The 20,388-nt window shown below is 43.6% G+C and overlaps 4 non-coding genes across 4 annotated transcripts; 3 read left to right on the top strand and 1 right to left on the bottom strand.

Annotated features, from left to right (window-relative positions):
* Nucleotides 1-392: 392 nt before the first annotated feature.
* Nucleotides 393-466, top strand: trnat-agu (transfer RNA threonine (anticodon AGU)). Its single transcript has one exon. It is a non-coding gene; the product is annotated as a tRNA-Thr (tRNA).
* A 4,166-nt stretch (nucleotides 467-4,632) lies between these two features.
* Nucleotides 4,633-4,714, top strand: trnas-cga (transfer RNA serine (anticodon CGA)). The gene has a single exon. It is a non-coding gene; the product is annotated as a tRNA-Ser (tRNA).
* A 9,600-nt stretch (nucleotides 4,715-14,314) lies between these two features.
* On the top strand, nucleotides 14,315-14,403 carry trnap-agg (transfer RNA proline (anticodon AGG)). The gene is given in 2 exon segments: nucleotides 14,315-14,350; nucleotides 14,368-14,403. It is a non-coding gene; the product is annotated as a tRNA-Pro (tRNA).
* A 4,963-nt stretch (nucleotides 14,404-19,366) lies between these two features.
* On the bottom strand, nucleotides 19,367-19,448 carry trnan-guu (transfer RNA asparagine (anticodon GUU)). The gene has a single exon. It is a non-coding gene; the product is annotated as a tRNA-Asn (tRNA).
* Between the last annotated feature and the right edge of the window lie 940 nt (nucleotides 19,449-20,388).

The raw sequence follows: 20,388 nt of genomic DNA, 5'->3' as shown, positions 1-20,388 counted from the left end.
TTCGGAAAAACCTTGAGAGTTGTCCTCATTTTCCCTCACAAGTTTTTCTCCTTTTCCCTTTTTGCTCCTCTTACGCTTTTTTTTTAGTTTCAGCACCACAATAAACAACACTCCGCTGTAAAGTTCGGCTCAATAGTTCTCCAATGTCAGAGCGAGAATTGTCTGATCCCCGAATTTATTTAATGTAACAAATACAATCACACATAATCATCCGTGTAACAGCGCACTGATGGATACATAGAGATAAACACAGCGAGAAATCCAGTCAGTGTCGGAATGCACAGGTGAACGGACAAGCGAAACAGACAAAGATAAAACGGCCTGAACCCCCAACAGTTAAGTGTCGCTGATAGATATTAATGAGAGGAGGTGGAGATAAAGTGTCATCAATTGGCGCTGTGGCTTAGCTGGTTAAAGCGTCTGTCTAGTAAACAGAAGATCCTGGGTTCAACTCCCAGCAGTGCCTTGTGCAGCTGGTTATTTTACCTAATTTGTGGGATTGAGCGACAAAATAACACTGTGGTGTTTGTTCAGGAGGAAACGGACAACCGAATGACTGTTCAAAAACGCCCTTTCATTGGACAGACAGACCTCTCATGGAATGTGTTTGAAACACGTTAATTGAAAGACACCTTCTTGTTTCTGGGCTCGTTGGGGTCGTGGTTTAATTCACGATTTGTGGTTCAAACCCGGAAGTGGTCCTAATTTGGACCTGGACTTGTGATCTTGACCTGCGGTGCAAACGTTTGCAAAGAGGGAAAGGAAGTCCCCAAATCACTCCACCTGAATCGCCAGGCCCGGATGAAATACATCCCAGGCTGTTAACAGAAGCAAGGAAGGAAATAGCGGAGGCTCTGACCATCATTTTCCAATCCTCCCTGGCTGCAGGTGTGATGCCGGAGGATTGGAGGACTGCTGAAGTTGTACCGTTGTTTAAAAAGGGAGAAAGGAATAGATCAGCCTAACCTCGGTATTGAGCACAATTCTGGGGGAAAGTATTAATCTTCATTTAGAAAGGGACGGATTAATGAAGGGCAGTCAGCATGGATTTGTTAAGGGAAGGTCGTTTGAATTGAATTTTTTTGGAGGTATCAAGGAAGGTGGATGAGGGTAGTGCGTTTTTTGTAGTCTACATAGATTTTCGCGAGGCTTTTGACAAAGTCCTACATGGCAGATTGGTCAAAAGTGTAAAAGTCCATTGGATCCAAGGGAAATTGGCAAGTTGACCCAAAATTGACTGAGTGGCAGGAAGCAATGGTCGATGGGTGTTTTTGTGACTGCAAGGCTGTCTCGAGTGGGGTTCCGCAGGGATCCGTACTAGGTCGCTGCTTTTCGTAGCACAGATCATTGATTTGGATTTAAATGTACGGGGTATTATTAACAATTTTGCAGAAGATGCAAAAATTGGTCGTGTGGTTGATGGTGAGGAGGGAAGCTGTAGACTGCAGGAAGATATCAGTGGAATGGACAGGTGGATAGAATAGTGGCAAATGCAATTCAATCTGGAGAATGAGGTAATGCATTTAGGGAGGGCAAACAAGGCAAGGGAATACACAATAAATATTGAAACTAATTTGCCATTTACACGCCCATTTTGCAAGTTTACTGACGTCTTCCTGTATTTTTCGCATTTTTCCTTTGCATTAACTACAGCTCCCAATTATGTGCTGTCTGTCAATTTTGAAATTGTATTTCCGATTCCTATGACTAAATCATTTTTGTAAATTGTGAACAACAATGGTCCCATCACCGATAAATTGTGAACAACAGTGGTCCCAGCACCGATAAATTTTGAACAACAGTTGTCCCAGCACCGATAAATTGTGAACAACAGTGGTCCCAGCACTGACAAAATTGTGAACAACAGTGGTCCCATTACCGATAAATTGTGAACAACAGTTGTCCCAGCACCGATAAATTGTGAACAACAGTGGACCCAGCACCGATAAACTGTGAACAACAGTGGACCCAGCACCGACAAATTGTGAACAACAGTGGTCCCAGCACTGATAAATTGATAACAACAGTGGTCCCAGCACTGATAAATTGAGAACAACAGTGGTCCCAGCACTGATAAATTGAGAACAACAGTGGTCCCAGCACTAATTCCTTGACTTGGAATCGAACTCATGAGGTGGTCGGTTGAGTCGGTTGAGAGGAGATTTGATGGAAGTGATCAAAATCATGAAGGGTTTAGAAAAAGTAAATAAAGAGAACCTGTTCCCATTGGCTGAAGGGTTGAGAACCAGAGGACACAGATTTAAGGTGATTGGCAAAAAAAAACAAAGGCGAAATGAGTAAAACTTTTTTACGCAGCGAGTGGTTATAATCTGGAAGGTGCTGCCTGAAACGGTGGAAGCAGAATCAATCGTGGCTTTCAAAAAGGAATTGGATAACTACTTGGAGGGAAAAATTTGCAGGGCCACGTGGAAAGAGCGGGGGAATGAGGCTAACTGGATTCCTCTTACAAAGAGATAGCACGGTCTGGATGGGCCGAATTGACTTCCTTCTGTGCTGTAACCATTCCATGATTCGATGATTGGATGGACAGAGCGGTCCAATAGGATAGGCGATCGGTTGTGGGGAGCAGGGAAACTTTCGACTGGTTGCACGGCTGTGTTGCTGACGGCTCGTTGGTCAAGCATTATGGTTTTTACCTTGGGCGTTTCACTGATTGATATGTGAGAGGTCCGCGGTTCAAAATCCCGGACGTGCCCTCCTGTTTCACTATTTTCAGTGGAGATTCATTCATTTGTTTTCCACATCTTTTCAGCGTTGCAGAATACAGGATTGACTTAATTCTCGTGCATGTTTGACGTTTCGTGGCTCGAATGCAGAGGGTTTGTCGACGCAACACCACATCGGGAAAGGAAAATGTCTCAACGTGGTGTGCAGATTGAAGCTGAATGTGAATGTATCCCTTTTCAGGCGATCTCATAGGTGCAGAAAGAAAATGCTCCTTAATCGGCCGGGAATCAATCCCCGTCTCCTCGGATGGCAGGTGAGAATTCTACCAGTGAAACAGCAACGTCCGGACGGTAGCGGCTGCATGTGTCCAGTTGGAAACCTGTCTGAAAGAACATATAGTCTCACAAATCTCCTGTGAGTACCCTGTGCATTCTGATTTAAAGCCGTGCATCAAAGGCGCTCGCAGCTGCGGTAGTCGAGTGGTTCAGACGTTAGATCTGAAACCCAACGGGGTATTCCGGCAGAAGTTGGAATCGTGCTATCGGCGCTATTGTGTAAAGTTTTGTTCAATGCTCAAATAAATATGATCTGGAGATAACGGGCTGCAATTCCTACCCTCAAAGAGATACTCCACCGCGGCAGATCATTTTAACTGGGAGCCCAGTGGTCACTTGCAAAATATCAAGATATGTGAAGGGAACTTCACAATATTCCACAACTGTCCAAAACTGGGCACCGCACTTTATAAAGGATGTGAAGGCCTCAGACAGGGTGCAGAAACATTAACTGGAATGGTTCCAGGGATGAGGTCTTCAGTTACTTGGGTCGACTGGAGAAGCTGAAGTTGTTCCCTTAGAGCAGAGAAGGTTGAGTGGAGATTTGATAGAAGTGTTCAAAATCATGACGGGTTTAGATAAAGTAAATAAAGAGAAACTGCTCCCGTTGGCGGAAGGGTCGAGAACCAGAGGACGCAGATTTACGGTGGTTGACAAAAGAACCAAAGGCGATATGAGGAATTTTTTTTTAAACTAGCGAGTAGATATAATCGGGAATGCATCGGCTGAAAGGGTGGTGGAAGCAAAATTAATCGTGGTTTCTAAAAGGAATTGGATAAGTATTTGAAGGGAAAGTATTTGCAGGTATACGTGGAAAGAACGGGGGAATGGGACGATCTGGATTGCACTGAAAGAGAGCCGGCACAGGCTCGATGGGCCGAATGGCCTCCATCTGTGCAGTGACGCTTCTATGATTCCCAATCTCCATCTTAAATTCTGCTAACTTGATGTTAGGTTTTTTCTGTACTTTTATCTCTCTATCTCTCTCTGTCTTTGTCTCTCTGTGTTTCCCCCTGATGGACTTCTCAGGCAGCCTTGAACGGCCATAGCTGATCGAACCTGCGACACCAGCAGAGAAGGGTCAAGATAGAATGACTGAGACGGTAGGAAAAGTAAAAATCTAACCCAGATGATGAATTCGCAGCGAATGTCTACACATTAATGTCTCTTCGTCCTCACAGTGTAAACATCAGTAATTTTATTCCACTATAAAAAGAAAGAAAGTCTTGTATTTATAAAGCGCTTTTCACGACCTCAAGACGTCCCAAAGTGCTTTACAACCAATGAAGTATTTTTGAAGTGTAGTCACTGTTGGACTTGTGGGAGAGTGGATAATCTGCGGATGCCGAGGGAGACAACAATGTAACTTTAGAGCAATTAATTCTGCAAAGTCTCACTTGGCATTACAAGTCGCACATTGAAAACGAATGTGGAAAGGAGAGCCTAATATTGTTGATATGAAATAGTTAGTGTACAACTTCACATTGCTGCACATCAGAAGAGAAAAAGTGATCGGATGGATTGTCAGATGGCCGATCGGCTGTGGGTGGCACCGAATTCTGCACTGGTTGCACCCTTTTGGTAGCAGTAGCTGTCAGATCATTTCATAGCTGCGATGGCCGAGTGGTTAAGGCGTTGGACTCGAAATCCAATGGGGTTTTCCTACGCAGGTTCGAATCCTGCTCGTAGCGCTATTTCTTAAAGATTTGTTCAATGCTCAAATAAATATGAACTGGAGTTGACGGACCGTGTTCCCTCCCTCAGAGAGATGCTCCAGCGCGGCAAACTCTTCGATTTCGGAGCCCAATGGTCACTTGCAAAGTTGCACGGCACGTGAAAGAATCTCTCCCAAGCTCCATCTTAAATTCTGCTCGTTCGCAGAGCTTGATATTTATACTATTTGTTTCTACACTTTAATCTCTCCCTGTCTCTGTCTCTTGACTCTCTGAGTTTTCCCCTGATGGACTTCTCAGGCTTTCTTGAACGGCCAAGGATGATCGAACCTGCAACACCAGCAGAGAAGGGTAAAGATGGAAAGACTGAGACGGGGGGAGAAGCAAAGGTGCAACCCAGCTGATGAATTTTTAGCTAATATACACACATTTATGTCTTTTCGCCCTTACAGTGAAAACATCAGCAATTTGAGTACAGTGCACTTATAGTAGAGTGTTTAAATGCGGATGTCGAGACAGACACCAATCGATCCGTTGCCATGGTGATGACCGAATCGAAACACTGGGCCACAAGGAAACGCTGAGAATTCTTTGCTGCGAACAGGCAGACCAACGCGGCCTTTCCTACTTGCCCCTTCGTAATTCAGGTAATTTTCCTGCCAGACAAGCTGCTCGCACAAAATGGCATTTTCTGTTCAAACCACTATCGCGACAGAAGGTGATGTTCAGGCAATGACAGCACCAAGTGCAAGTAGGCATGTACATGAAATGGAAAGTGAGGTAAAATACTCCCTCAAGCTGCTGATGGACATGTTTCCATTTCCAAAATTCACGAACCTGAATGCAGCTCCTGGGAAAACTGCAAGGCCACGCAGGTCCATCATGAATCATTTGAAGCAACTGGCAGTTTAAAGTGGCATCTCCTCCTGCTTCTGTCGGGGGTGAAGGAGAGACACCGTCGTTATGTACGTACAGTTTGATTTTGTACAGAACTGTACAGAGAAGGAGCACATATACTGGGGCTGTGAGATATTCTATATTATTCATATTTAACCACAAGAATATCCGCAGTCAGAAGCTGAAAAGAAGGGAGAGATAAGAGGCCTGAAAATAAACACAGAGCTGAATGAATCACGGAAGAGTGAAAGAAAAGTAAATCTTACCAGTTCTGCTGTGTTCCGTGCGCAATCTTGGGCGCTCCCCGATGGACTGATGGTGAGAATTTAATGCTCCCACCAACGAATGAGTTCGATTCCAAGTCAGCGAATTAACTTTAGCAAAAGTTATTAAATTAATTACATGAAACTAATTAAACCCTGTTGGTAGATGAATGACTGTTTTATTCACCATTAATCAAACGATAACTTTCGATTTCATACTGAAGGAGATGTTGACGTGGTTACCGAGAGACAGTCAAAACTTTAATCAGATTTTTATGCTTTGCAGGTGATCAATTTTCATCATTTTATAGACTGTATCTTAAGGGTATGATTAAAAGCTCAGTGCAGCTGTTGTTAAATTTAAAATGAATAGGAAATTGTCGCCTTTTATTACAAGAACGCCCGAACCGGTTCTACGATCAAGATGAAAGTAACGCAACGAGGAACATCTGATACAAAAATCCCCACCGTTTTGCTTTTCCAACATAAAGGGTGTGACATTTATTTTCTGAACATAGAAACAGTCTGGTCTCGCTCACGACAGAAATCTCCATGTCACAGCGAAACAGCTCTCCTGCAGCTGATGCGGCCTCCCTTCGGGCCTTTCGGGGGCTTGTCTGCCAAGGAGAATTGTAATTTTCTTGCTTCCAAAACATACATTGAAACCCTGGAACTTTGAGGCGATGAATCCTGAGGAAAAATCAAATAAGAGCTCGAACCATCAAACTTCCGTGCTAACCGACAGCACCAACTGGACAGGCGAAGAGGTCACCTGCTAAACCAATAATTAATTGGGCTAAACTTTGAGTTTGCAGCGACCAATATAACAACTGTCTGCAGTCAGTCCAAAATGAATGGTTGAAGCTTGTATGAGTGAAAATCCAACAAGCCGGTCTTCACTCTTAAACCAGCAACTCTGAAGAAAAACATGCCGGAGAAATACTCGCTTTTAGTGCGGTGACACTGGGCCAGAGTAAAGCTCAGTTAATATGATTGGTGAGTGGCTGGAGGGTGGATTTCGAACTCCTGACCGATTGCACTGTGCATTTTCCAGATCTGCTTGGAGCACCAATCCCTTCAATTCATCACTTACAATTCGATTCTCGGTTACATTTCGCTGACGCTTGGTGAAATTTTACAAATTGGAAGCGATCAGTGTCAAAGCTAAACACGTCACCGACATGCTCGCAGATACAAAGCGGCCACACTCTGCTTCAGCAAGATGAAAGCCGAGAGCGATTTCACGGTCAAATATAATGGCTAACAAAACTTATTCAAAGAAAGTGCAGGTCGTTGAGTTGCCTTTAAATTCCTGATTGTTCGCATTGAACTTCTTCCCATTGCGTTTGAGAGCCACGTGGGGCGATTTGGGGACTTCATTTCATTTTATGCAGAAGTTTCAAATGCAGTTCAAGATCAAAAGTCCTGCGACCACTGTTGTTCACAATTTACCGGTGCTGGGACCACTGTTGTTCGCAATTTATCGGTGTTGGGACCACTGTTGTTTACAATTTATCGGTGTTGGGACCACTGTTGTTTACAATTTACCAGTGCTGCGACCACTGTTGTTCACAATTTATCGGTTCTGGGATCACTGTTGTTCACAATTTACCAGTGCTGGGACCACTGTTGTTCACAATTTACCAGTGCTGGGACCACTGTTGGTCACAATTTGTCGGTGCTGGGACCACTGTTGTTCACAATTTATCGGTGCTGGGACCACTGTTGTTCACAATTTGTCGGTGCTGGGATCACTGTTGTTCACAATTTATCGGTGCTGCGGCCATTGTTGTTCACAATTTATCGGTGCTGGGAATACTGTTGTTCACAATTTATCAGTGCTGGGTTTGAGAATGCATACGGGGCGCCCTTTTAATAAAAATGCATATGGGGTAAGCTTTTAGTGGTTTATAGTGAGATACCTCCATAGCGAAGTAGCAGTGTGGTGAACCAATGGTTAATATAAGTAGCCCATTTTGCTAGCTAGAATTAGAAACAATGAGCTTCTTCTTTGACCACCTGTTTACGTTATTAATTTTCTTTATGTATTAGCCTGCCTTGTGTTAATCAAGCAAAGAGATATGATAAAGTTGAATTCTAGTATAAGGAGTTGTCATGCAGCTGCATTAATGAATGGATCTCCCTTTGCAGGCAAGGTCAAAAAACATCCCAAGCCAGAGATAAGGTAGCCTCCCTTTTCCTTGGCATACGCATGAACAAGTATTACCTGTGAGTGATCGGTCATTATGTCAGTTAGCATGGCTTGCCAAGACTCAGCTTATGATTGGTTTTAACCCCTTGCTACTCATGTCCCTCCCCACTCTGAAAATGTATAATTGTGTGGATCTGCCTATGTAATTTTGCCTGCTCTGTGAGATTGACCAGACTCTGTCAAGAGTTGAAATCAATTCTATAGATAAGGTCAGCTGCAGCTAATAAATTGTGTTAAACTTTCAAGTGTTATTCTCATCAGTTATTGCTGAACCAGAATAAGGGTAAAGAAATCCGGTATCGTCAGGTTCACGGTTGTTCACAATTTATCGGTGCTGGGTTCACAGTTGTTCACAATTTATCGGTGCTCGGACCACTGTTGTTCTCAATTTGTCGGTGCTGGGTCCACTGTTGTTCACAGTTTATCGGTGCTGGGACAACTGTTGTTCACAATTTATCGGTGCTGGGACCACTGTTGTTCACAATTTATCGGTGCTGGCGCCACTGTTGTTCACAATTTATCGGTGCTGGGTCCACTGTTGTTCACAGTTTATCGGCGCTGGGGCCACTGTTGTTCACAATTTATCGGTGCTGGGACCACTGTTGTTCACAATTTATCGGCGCTGGGGCCACTGTTGTTCACAATTTATCGGTGATGGGACCACTGTTGTTCACAATTTACATTAATGATTTAGTCATAGGAATCGGAAATACAATTTCAAAATTGACAGACAGCACATAACTGGGAGCTGTAGTTAATGCAAAGGAAAAATGCGAAAAATACAGGAAGACGTCAGTAAACTTGCAAAATGGGCGTGTAAATGGCCTATTAGTTTCAATATTTATTGTGTATTCCCTTGCCTTGTTTGCCCTCCCTAAATGCATTACCTCATTCTCCAGATTGAATTGCATTTGCCACTATTCTATCCACCTGTCCATTCCACTGATATCTTCCTGCAGTCCACAGCTTCCCTCCTCACCATCAACCACACGACCAATTTTTGCATCTTCTGCAAAATTGTTAATAATACCCCGTACATTTAAATCCAAATCAATGATCTCTGCTACGAAAAGCAGCGACCTAGTACGGATCCCTGCGGAACCCCACTCGAGACAGCCTTGCAGTCACAAAAACATCCGTCGACCATTGCTTCCCGCCACTCAGTCAATTTTGGATCAACTTGACAATTTCCCTTGGATCCAATGGGCTTTTACACTTTTGACCAATCTGCCATGTAGGACTTTGTCAAAAGCCTCGCGAAAATCTATGTAGACTACAAAAAACGCACTACCCTCATCCACCTTCCTTGATACCTCCAAAAAAATTCAATTCAAACGACCTTCCCTTAACATATCCATGCTGACTGCCCTTCATTAATCCGTCCCTTTCTAAATGAAGATTAATACTTTCCCCCAGAATTGTGCTCAATACCGAGGTTAGGCTGACTGGCCTGCAATAATTCGATCTATTCCTTTCTCCCTTTCTAAACAACGGTACAACTTCAGCAGTCCTCCAATCCTCCGGCATCACACCTGTAACCAGGGAGGATTGGAAAATGATGGTCAGAGCCTCCGCTATTTCCTTCCTTGCTTCTGTTAACAGCCTGGGATGTATTTCATCCGGGCCTGGCGATTCAGGTGGAGTGATTTGGGGACTTCCTTTCCCTCTTTGCAAACGTTTGCACCGCAGGTCAAGATCACAAGTCTTGGTCCAAATTTGGACTACTTCCGGGTTTGAACCTCAAATCGCGAAATATACCCCGACCCCAACGAGCCCAGAAACAAGATCGTGTCTTTAAATTAACGTGTTCCAGACACATTCTATGAGAGGTCTGTCTGTCCAATGAAAGGGCGTTTTTGAACAGTCATTCGGTTATCCGTTTCCTCCTGAACAAACACCACATTGTTATTTTGTCGCTCAATTCCACAAATTCGGTAAAATAACGAGCTGCACAAGGCACTGCTGGGAGTTGAACCCAGGATCTTCTGTTTACTAAACAGACACTTTAACCAACTAAGCCACAGACCAATTGATGACATTTTATCTCCACCTCCTCTCATTAATATCTATCAGCGACACTTCACTGTTGGGGGTTCAGGCCGCTTCATCTTTGTCTGTTTCGCTTGTCCGTTCACCTGTGCATTCCGACACTGACTGGATTTCTCGCTGTGTTTATCTTTGTGCATCCATCAGTGCGTTGATTCACGGATGATTATGTGTGATTGTATTTGTTACATTAAATAAATTCGGGGATCAGACAATTCTCGCTCTGACATTGGAGAACTATTGAGCCGAACTTTACAGCGAAGTGTTGTTTATTGTAGTGCTGAAACTAAACAAAAGCGTAAGAGGAGCAAAAAGGGAAAAGGAGAAAAACTTGTGAGGGAAAATGAGGACAACTCTCAAGGTTTTTCCAAATATATTAAGAGAACGAAAGGAGGCTGAGAGTAATGTGGGCCGCTTGAAGACAGATGGAGGTGATATTGTAATTGAAAATCAGGAAATGGCAGAGTTGCTAAATTTTTACTTTGCATCGGTCGTCTCAGAAATGGATGAGGCTAACATACCAGAGACACGAGGAAAACTGTTAATAAATCAAGGGGTTTCGTTTTAGTAAAATAATGGCAATGGAGAAAATAATTCGGCTGAAGATAGACAAATCTCCACGACCTGATGTTTACCATCCCAGGGGATTGAAAGGAACAAGTGAGGAAATTGGACATGCTTTAGTCATGATCGATCAAAACTCTCTTGATTTAAGAATTGTTATTTAATGAAGCGCATCTTGATTGGAGGCTTCTGTTAGAGAAAGATCTCGAAGTGATAATTGAGAGACCGAAAATGAAGCTGTTTGGCAGGAGCGCTGATGCTGTCGGTTGTTCGCTGCTCTCGTGTTGCACAATTATTGAGCGCGCGTTACTTATTTACAGCAGTATGGACTCCAGAAATGACCAGGGTGTGAGTTCGAGCGTCTTCTAAAACAATCAAACCTTTTACTCCGAACATTTTGACTGGAGTTCAAGGTACAACTGGTATGTTCAATAACGCATCTACTTCTTAGTGTTCCCATGGGAGCTCTTGGGTTCCTCCGGCCTGCCGTCTTGCAATAGCAGGTGCCAGTTTACTTGTTCATAGGGGGAGAGGGGGCTTTTAGCGGCAGCTCATATGGCAAAGGGGCCGGTAAGGGATCTTTACATCTAAAGAACCAAACAAACAATTCTTCTTTTCGTTAAGCCGATATTCATCGGTTGGAAGTTTCGTGTTGGCAAAATTTGGAAGGGAAATATTCTGCCTGGTGTCACTGTGCAACGGGTGAAATTATTCAGCTTATAGATGTTAATACGCTGAAAGATCGAGAGGCCTTTTCCAACTCCCGTGTGGGACAAGTTCAGCATTTGAGCCGCTGGGTAAAGTGTTATTTTAATTGGTGCAAACGAATGACAAGACATTTGGCACAAACAAGAAGAATTGTAAACTCACGAGTTCACTGTCCATGTTTCTTACATCATGTTCAACAGGAACAAGGATTCTCCTCAACACGTTGCTGAGAATTTTATCAAACGGACCTCACCTTTGCTCGCCGGCTGCAGGGATGATTCAGAGGCCTCCCATGAATATGTACGCTGGGAGCTTATGCAGTATCGAGCCTGAGTAGCTCAGTCGGTGGAGTATCAGACTTTCAAAGTGGGTAGTGAGCTGAAGGTACAGCGTTTAACTCCCTGTCCAGGCTCCAAATTTCGGAACAGCTGGCAAGCTGTGTCTTTGTAGCGGGACCTGCGATGTGTTGTCAACGTTTCGGTAGTATCTTGTTTCCCAGGGATGGGCAGTAATGCGCTGTCTGAGGCGGTTCCCGATCAGGAATTCAACTTTACTGTATTAGTTCACTGTATTAATTTCGCAAAACTCATTCAACTCTGTAAAAAAGACGAATACTTGTTCAAATCGCCATTGATCAAGCAGTAACTTTCTGTTTCCGGCTGAAAGAAATGGTAACTTTTTTATGCGTTAATTCACCAGGCCGAATTTAGGGCGTTCAGAGAGGAAGTGAAAAAGGAAATGAGAGGCAAAGAGAAATATGACTATAGACTGACGGCCAACATAAAAGGGAATCCAAAAGACTTCGACAGGCATGTAAACAGTAAACGGGTAGTAAGGGGAGGGGTGAGGCCGATTAGGCACGATAAAGGAGATCTACTCATGGAGGCAGAGGCGATGGCCGAGGTAACAAATTAGTATTTTGCATGTATCTTTACCAAGAAGACAGAGTCTCAGCAAAGGAAGTTATCGTTAAGATACTGGATGGTCTAAAAATTCATAAAGAAGAGGCACTTGAACGGCTGGCTGTACTTAAAGTAGATAAGCCATCACGTCCGGATGGGATGCATGCTCGGTTGCTGAGGGAAGTAAGGGTGGAAATTGCGGAGGTACTGGCCATAATCTACCAACATCCTTAGATATGTGGGTGGTGCCAGAGGACTGGAGAATTGCAAAGGTTACACCCTTGTTCAAAAAAGGGTGTACGATTAAACCCAGCAACTATCGGTCAGTCAGTTTAACCTCAGTGGTGGGGAAACTTTTAGAAACGATATCCCGGGACAGAATTAACAGCCACTTGGACGAGGGTGGATTGATTAGGGAAAGGCAGCACGGATTTGTTAAAGGCAAATCGTGGTTAACTGACCTGTTAGAGTTTTTTGATGAGGTAACAGAGAGGATAGATAACGGCAATTTAGTTGATGTGGTGTATAAGGACTTTCAAAAGGTGTTTGCTAAAGTGCCGCATGGTAGGCTTCTCATCAAGATTGCGGCCCATGGAATAAAACGGGGCAGAAACAACATAAATGCAGAATTGACGAACAGCAGGAATCAGATTACTGGTGAACTGTTGTTTTTCGAACTGGCGAGAGGTGTACAGTGGCGTTCCCCAGGGTTCAGTGCTGGGACCACTGCTTTTCTTGATATATATTAATGACTTGGACTTGAGTGCACAGAGCACAATTTCAAAATTTGCAGATGAAACAAAACTTGGAAGGGCAGTAAACAGTGATAAGGATAGTAATAGACTTCAAAGGATATAGACAGGCTGGTGGCATGGGCGGAGACGGGGCAGATGAAATTTAACGCAAAAAAAATGCGAAGTGATACATGTCGGTCGGAAAAACGAGGAGAGGCAAAATAAACTCCAGGGCACAAATGTAAAAGCGGTAGAGGAACAAAGAGGAGTTTATGTGTACAAATCGTTGAATGTGGCAGGGCAGGTTGAGAAAGCGGTTAAAAAGCATACGGGATCCTGTGCTTTAGAAATAGATGTATAGAGTACAAAAGTACAAAAGTATAGAAGTCAGGATGAAACTTTATAACACACTGGTTCGAACACAACTGAAATTTTGTGTGGGGTTCGGGACACCGCACTTCAGGAAAGATGTGAAGGCCTTCGAGGGGGTGCAGAAAAAAAATACTATAATAATTCCAGGGATAAGGGACTTTACTTACGTGGATAGACCGGAGAATCTGAGGTTGTTCTCCTTGGAACAGAGACGGTTTTGTCGAGATTTGATAGAGGTATTCAAAATCATGAAGGATCAAGACATGGAAGATGGAGAGAAACTGTTCCCATTGGCGGAAGGGTCAAGAACCAGAGGACATGGATTTAAAGTGATTGGCAAAATAACCAAAGGTGACATGAGGAAAAACTTTTTTACACAGCGAGAGGTTCGGATCTCGAATGCACTGCCCGAGGGTATAATGGAGGCAGATTCAATCATGGCCTTCAAAGGGGAGCTGGATCAGTACTTGAAAGGAAAAAAAAATGCAGGGCTTCGGGGAAAGGTGGGGGAGTGGTTCTAGCTGGATTGCTCTTGCAGAGATCTCGCACGGACTCGATGGCGCGAATGGCCTCTTTCCGTGCTATCAGCTTTCTATGATTCAATTCTATGTGTTGGTTGCAATGCAAAGGGAACAGAGCGTGCCATAAATCGGCACGACTCTGAGTATCCTCACAAGCAATGCATTTTAAGAGCAACTAATTCTGAAACGTCTTACTTGATAACTCAAGTCGTGCACTCGAAAGCAATTTGGTAAAGGGAGACTAATATTGGTGAATGGAAATAGTTGGTGTACAACTTGATATTGCTGTGCACCCGAACAGAAAACGAGATTGAATGGATCGAAGAGGTCTGAAAGGATGGTCGATCGGCTGTGAGAAGCAACCAACTTTTACACTGGCTGCACAATTAACGTAACAGCGGCTCGTTGGTCTAGGGGTATGATTCTCGCTTAGGGAGTTTCATTGAGTGATATGCGAGAGGTCCCGGGTTCAAATCCCGGACGAGCCCTCATGTGTTTTTCCTTTTAGTGAAAAGTCACCAATTGTCTTCTCACATCTTTTCAGTTCTGCTGTTGGTGGAACTGAATTATATCCAGAGGATGTTTGAGCTCCAGTGGACTGAATGCCGAAGTTTCGTCGACGCAACACACATGAAGCAAATAAAATGTCTCAAGATGATGAGGAGATTGAAACTGAATTTGGATTTTTCCCAATTCAGGCGGACATTAGATGACTGGATAGAAAGCCACATATCCAAGTTTGCCGATGACACCAAGATGGGCAGCATTGTAAGCAGTGCAGATGAAAGCATAAAATTACAGAGAGGCATTAATATAATAAATGAATGTGCAAAATTGTGGCAAATCGATATGAATTTCGTCAAGTGTGAGGTCATCCACTTTGGACCGAAAAGGATAAATCAGCGCACTTTCTAAATGGTGAAAAGCTCGAAACAGTGGAGGTCCAAAAAGACTTTGGGGCCCATGTACATAGATCATTAAAATGTCATGGACAGGTCAAAAAAATAATCAAAAAGGTTAATGGAATGTTGGTCTTTATATCCAGAGGACTAGAATACAAGGGGATAGGCATTATGAAACAGCTATACAAAGCTCTGGTTGGACCACACCTGGAGTATTGCCTTCAGTTCTGGGCAACGCACCTTAGGAAGGATATATTGGCTATGAAGGGAGTGCAGCGTCGATTTACCAGAATGTTGCCTGGACTCCACAGTTTAAATTACGCGGAGAGATTACATAAACTCGGGTTTGCCTCGAATTGAGCAGATTAAGTGCTGATTTGATCGAAAATTTCAAAATATTAAGGGGAACTGATGGGGTAAATAGAAAAAAAAAAATTTCCGCCCGTTAGCGTGTCTCGGACTCGGGGAAGCAGCCTAAACATTAGGGTCAGGACTTTCAGGAGTGAAGTTGGGAAACACCTCTTCAAGCAAAGGGAGCGAGAAGTTTGGAACTCTCTTCCGCAAACGGCAGTTGATGCGAGCTCAATTGTTAATTGTAAAACTGAAATTGATAGATTTTTGTTAACCAAAGGCATTAAGGGACATGGGGCTAAGGCGATAATATGCAGGTAGGTTACATATCAACCAGGATCTCACTGAATTGCGCATAAGGCTCGAGGGGCGAAATAGTATACTTTTGCTCTTCAGTTCCTCATTGTTACAGAATGATCCTGCATTGTATCGGGAATCGAACCAAGGTCTCCAGCGTAACAAGTAAGAATTCGACCCCAAGCACCATCAATGCGCGCGTTTGTAACAGCAGCATGTGTCCATTTGGAATCCGATCTGAATGAACATGCCGTTCACAGCTGCGGTGGCCGAGTGTTTAAAGCGTTGGACTCAAAATTCAATTGAGGTTTTCCAGCCCAGGTTTGAATTCTGCTCGCAGAGCTACTGTTTAAAGATCCCTTCAGTGCTGAAATAGATTAATTGGAGTTAATTGTCCGCATTTATCTCCCTCCAAGAATGAGAGATTCTCCAGCGTGGCGGGTGCTTTTAATTAGTGTCGGATCTTCTCTTGCAAGATTTCAAGACCAGAGAAGGAATCTCTCCCAGTCTGTAACTTAAATTCTGGTAGTTTGCAAAACCTGACATTTATACTCTTTATTTTCTTTGCATGCATCTCTCTTTCTCTCCCTGTCTCTGTCTCTTGTCTCTCTGTATTGTCCCCGATGGACTTCTCAGGCTTCCTTGATCGGCGATGGCTGATCTGACCGGCAACACCAGCAGAGAAGGGTAAAGAAAAAAAAAAGACTGAGACAGTAGGAAAAGGAAAGGTACAACCCAGCTGATAAATTCATAGCTAATGTATCCACATTCATGGCTCTTCGCTCTCATAGTGAATGAAAGCAGCAATTTGAGTAAAGTATACTTATGGTAGAGTGTAAACTATGACGATGCCGAGACAGACGACAATGTCGTTTCAGAGCAATTCATTCTGTAAAGTGTTGCTTGATAATAAAAGTCGTACACTCAAAACAAATTTGATAAAGAGAGACTAATATTGTTGATTTGAAATAATTAGTGTAGAACCTGAAATTACTCCACACGGTATATCGGACAAGAAAGCGAGTTTGGATGGCCATGGTGTTCTGAAAGGATGGCGGATCGGCTGCGTGGCAGCGAAATTTTACAGTGGCTGCACGGCTCTGTTGCCAGTTGATCTTTGGATCTGATTCTCGCTCAGGGAGTTTTACTGGCTCAAATCCCGGATGACCCCTGATGTGTCCCCGTTTTTGCTCAAAAATCACCAATTGGCTTCTCAGCGATGCAAAAGGCAGGTTTGACTTATCTCCAGCCGAGCATGTTTGAACACCAGAGGACAGAATGCAGAGGGTATGTCCACGAAAGACACGTGGACGAAATGAAGATAATCATGAATTTATCCCAATTCAGGCGATTTCATGGGTACAGATGCAAAAGGTAAAGGAAGCTGCATTGGCTTGGAACCAAACCCCTGGATTCGCCGTCGGCAGGCGAGGGTTCGACCCTGAACCACCAATGCAAACACGGCTGCAGGCTGCACGTGTAGCGTTGGATATAAGTCTGGAACATGCAGTCTGGCAGAGTTCATGTGATGAGCCTGCGCAGTCTCCAACCGCGTGCGACCTGTGGGTGACCAAACGAGTGGGTCAAGCATGGTCTTGAAATTCACTGAGATTCGAAATCACTTCACACCGCCACTGTAAAATGGTTAAATCAATAAGAGCTGTAGTTACCAGGCAGTGTTTACTTCTCTCAGAAATAAAGTTATAATCCAGCCCTATGTTCACCTCTAAGATTTCACGACATGCGAAGAATTTCCTTTAAGCTGAAGCTTAAATTCTGCTCAATCACACAATTGGAGATTTATACTATTTTTCGTTTCATGTATCTCTCTGTCTCTGCGTTTCTTCACTTTCGGTGTTGCTCCCTAATGGACTTATCAAGCTTCCTTCAACGGCCAGGTCTGGAAACCCCGGATGGGAAAAGGCTTGTCGGATCTTCGTCCAATTGTTGGATTTCGACGGAATGAGTTTTGCTATTTTCCGTCTCCGTTTGCGGAAAATATAAACCGAGATGGGATTTCCCCTCCTCGGGTCCCATCACCTTCGGGTAATGGGAATGAACCCGATCGATCACTCGGTCTTAATATCTGTATTCTCATTGTTTAACAATAAAATTACTGGGTTACAGTTATTTTCAGGACACATTTTAGAAATTAATACATAACAGACATATTCGAAAACTAGAAGCACGTGGGATTAAAGGGTCGGTGGTAACGTGGGCAAGTAATAGGCTGAGGGATAGGGGGCAGAGGTTAGTGGTGAACGGATGTTTTTCTGACTGGGGAGAAATATGCAGTGGAATCCCCCAGGGGTCGGCATCAGGACTATTGCTTTTCATGTTATATTTAAATGACTTGGATGTGGGAATAGGGAGTACAATTTCAAAGTTTGCGGATGATACAAAACTTGGTAACGGAGTAAATAGTGACGAAGATAATAGCAGACTTCAGGAGGACACAGATGGACTGGTGAAACGGTCAGTCACGTGACAGATTTAACGCCTATCAGTGTGAAGTGATGCACTTTTGGATGAAGAACATGGAGAGGCAGTATAATCTAAATGGAACAATTTATGGGGGTTCCAAGAGCAGAGGGACCTGGGATTTCATATTCATAAAACAGGGCAAGTTGATAATGCGGTTAAGAAAGTGTATGGGATACTTGGCTTTGTAAATAGGGGCATTGAATACAAAAAAGGAAATCATACCAATCCTTACAAATCAGTGGTTCGGCCTCAGCTGAAGTATTTTGTACAGGTCTGGGCACTGCACTTTAGGATAAAAAGGCATTGAAGAGGATTCAAAGCAGGTTGACCTGGATGATACCAGTGATGAGGGACTTCGGTAAAATGGAGAGATTGGAGAAGCTGGGATTGTTCTCCTTACAGCAGAGATGGTTAACGGGAGACCTAATAGAGATATTCAAAATAGTGAGGGGTTTTGAAAGAGCAAGTAGGGAGAAAGTGTTTCCGTCTGGCAAGTGGGTCGGTCACCAGAGATCACAGATTTAAAATAATTGGGAAAAGAACGAGAGGGGAATTGAGGAGAATTGTTTTCACACAGAAGGTTGATAAGATCTGGAACGCACTTCCTGAAAGGGTGGTGGAAGCAGATTCCATGGGATCATTCAAAAGGCAATTGGACATAATTGAAGAGGACTAATTTGCAGCATTATTGGGAACAATCTGGGGTGTGGGTCTAATTTGGAAAGGTCTTCGAAAAAGCCGACACTGGCACGACGGCCGAATGGCCTCCTTCTGTGCTGTAAGACTCTATGATTCGATGATTACCTTCTGAATCATTGTAATTGATGCTATTCAGCTTTGAACAACCAAGAAAATTATAACCGTGATATTCGGCTTCTCCATTCCCTTATGAATATCGCAGCTTATAATGTCCAGGCGGGGGTGGGTCTGAATGGGGGATAGAGTGCGGAGATTGGAATGGAAGTCCAGCGGAATGAACTTGGCCTCATCAGTTTTTGTTACTTTTCCAACCAGTTGCCCGAAGCAGGCGGTGAACCTTCTTCTCGAGAGAGGATCGTCATTTCAGTTCAGAAGGAAAAAGGTATCAAGAAAATCGGGTAAAACGCACACAGAATGATCCGGGGCTTATAGCACATCCCTTTTTAACAGACACAGACACTGAATGATCCGGACATAAATCATCATGATGGTACATACGTTTCTCTTAGGTTGAACATAAGATTTACTCTTTTTACAATGACACCACTGTACAATCTGATACTTCGCGACCTTACAATCTCAACACCTTCCTGGAAGGAACTGTTGCTGATTTCAGCAAATAATGCAAAACCCTCTGTCTGCCGTTTCGAGAAGGATGGGACTTTGACCAGACGTTCTGTGTGGATTGAAGGAGAGAAACAAAACTTAAACACAATAACGACGAGGATGGGACTCAAACCCACGCGTGCACAGCACAATGGATTAACAGTCCATCGCCTTAACCTCTCGGTCACCTCGTCGCACGCAAAAATATGCGAAAGCCCCTTTATTCAAAATTAAAATACTGGCTACGTTGCCAACCTGAAATCAAAACTGTAAATGTGTATATCCTCAGCAGGTGAGGCAGAATCTTTAAACATCGAAACAGAGTTAACGTTTCAGGTCGATGGCCATCACATGATTATTCCAACTCACTCAACTTGCGCCTTATAGATGGTTGAACGGCTTTTGGAAATTAGAAGGTGATTCACTCGCCGCATAATATCCAGCCTCTGAACTGCTTTTGTAACCATAGTATTCATGTGGCTGGTCCAGTTAAGTTTCTGGTTAATGGTAACCAATAGTATGTTAATGGTGGGGGATTCGGTGATGTTAATACCGAATCCCCACAGAAGAGATTTCCTGTAAAGATTCCAGGGATGAGGGGCATAAGTTTCATGGATAGATTGGAGAAGCTGGGGTTGTTCTGCTTGGAACAGAGACGGTTACGAGGAGATTTAATAGAGGTATTCAAAATTATGAAGGATCTGGACAGAGTAGAAAGAGATAAACTGTTCCTATTGGTGGAAGGTTCAAGGACCAGATAACATAGATTTAAGGTGTTTGGCAAAAGAAACAAAGGTGGCATGAGGAAAAACTTTTCTACACAGCGAGTGTTTAGGGTCTGGAATACACCGCCCGAGGGGGTGGTGGGGGCAGATTCAATAATTGTCTTCAATAAGGAACTGGATAAGTATTTGAAACGAAAGAAAATACAGGGCAACAGGGAAAGGGTGGGGGAGTGGGTCTGTCTGGATTGCACTTGCAGAGAGCCGGCACGGACTCAATCTGCCGAATGGCCTCTTTTCGTGCTGTGACCTTTCTTTGATTCTATTCTATTTGTCGGAGGCGATGCAAAGCGACCGGAGCGTGACGTAAATCGACCTGATCATGTACATTCTCTGATAATAAATCTTAGTG

The sequence above is a fragment of the Heptranchias perlo genome, chromosome 20 (assembly GCF_035084215.1).
Source record: "Heptranchias perlo isolate sHepPer1 chromosome 20, sHepPer1.hap1, whole genome shotgun sequence".
Taxonomy (NCBI): Eukaryota; Metazoa; Chordata; class Chondrichthyes; order Hexanchiformes; family Hexanchidae; genus Heptranchias; species Heptranchias perlo.
Note: the sequence above shows the minus strand (reverse complement) of the source record. Positions and strands in the feature narration are given on the sequence as shown.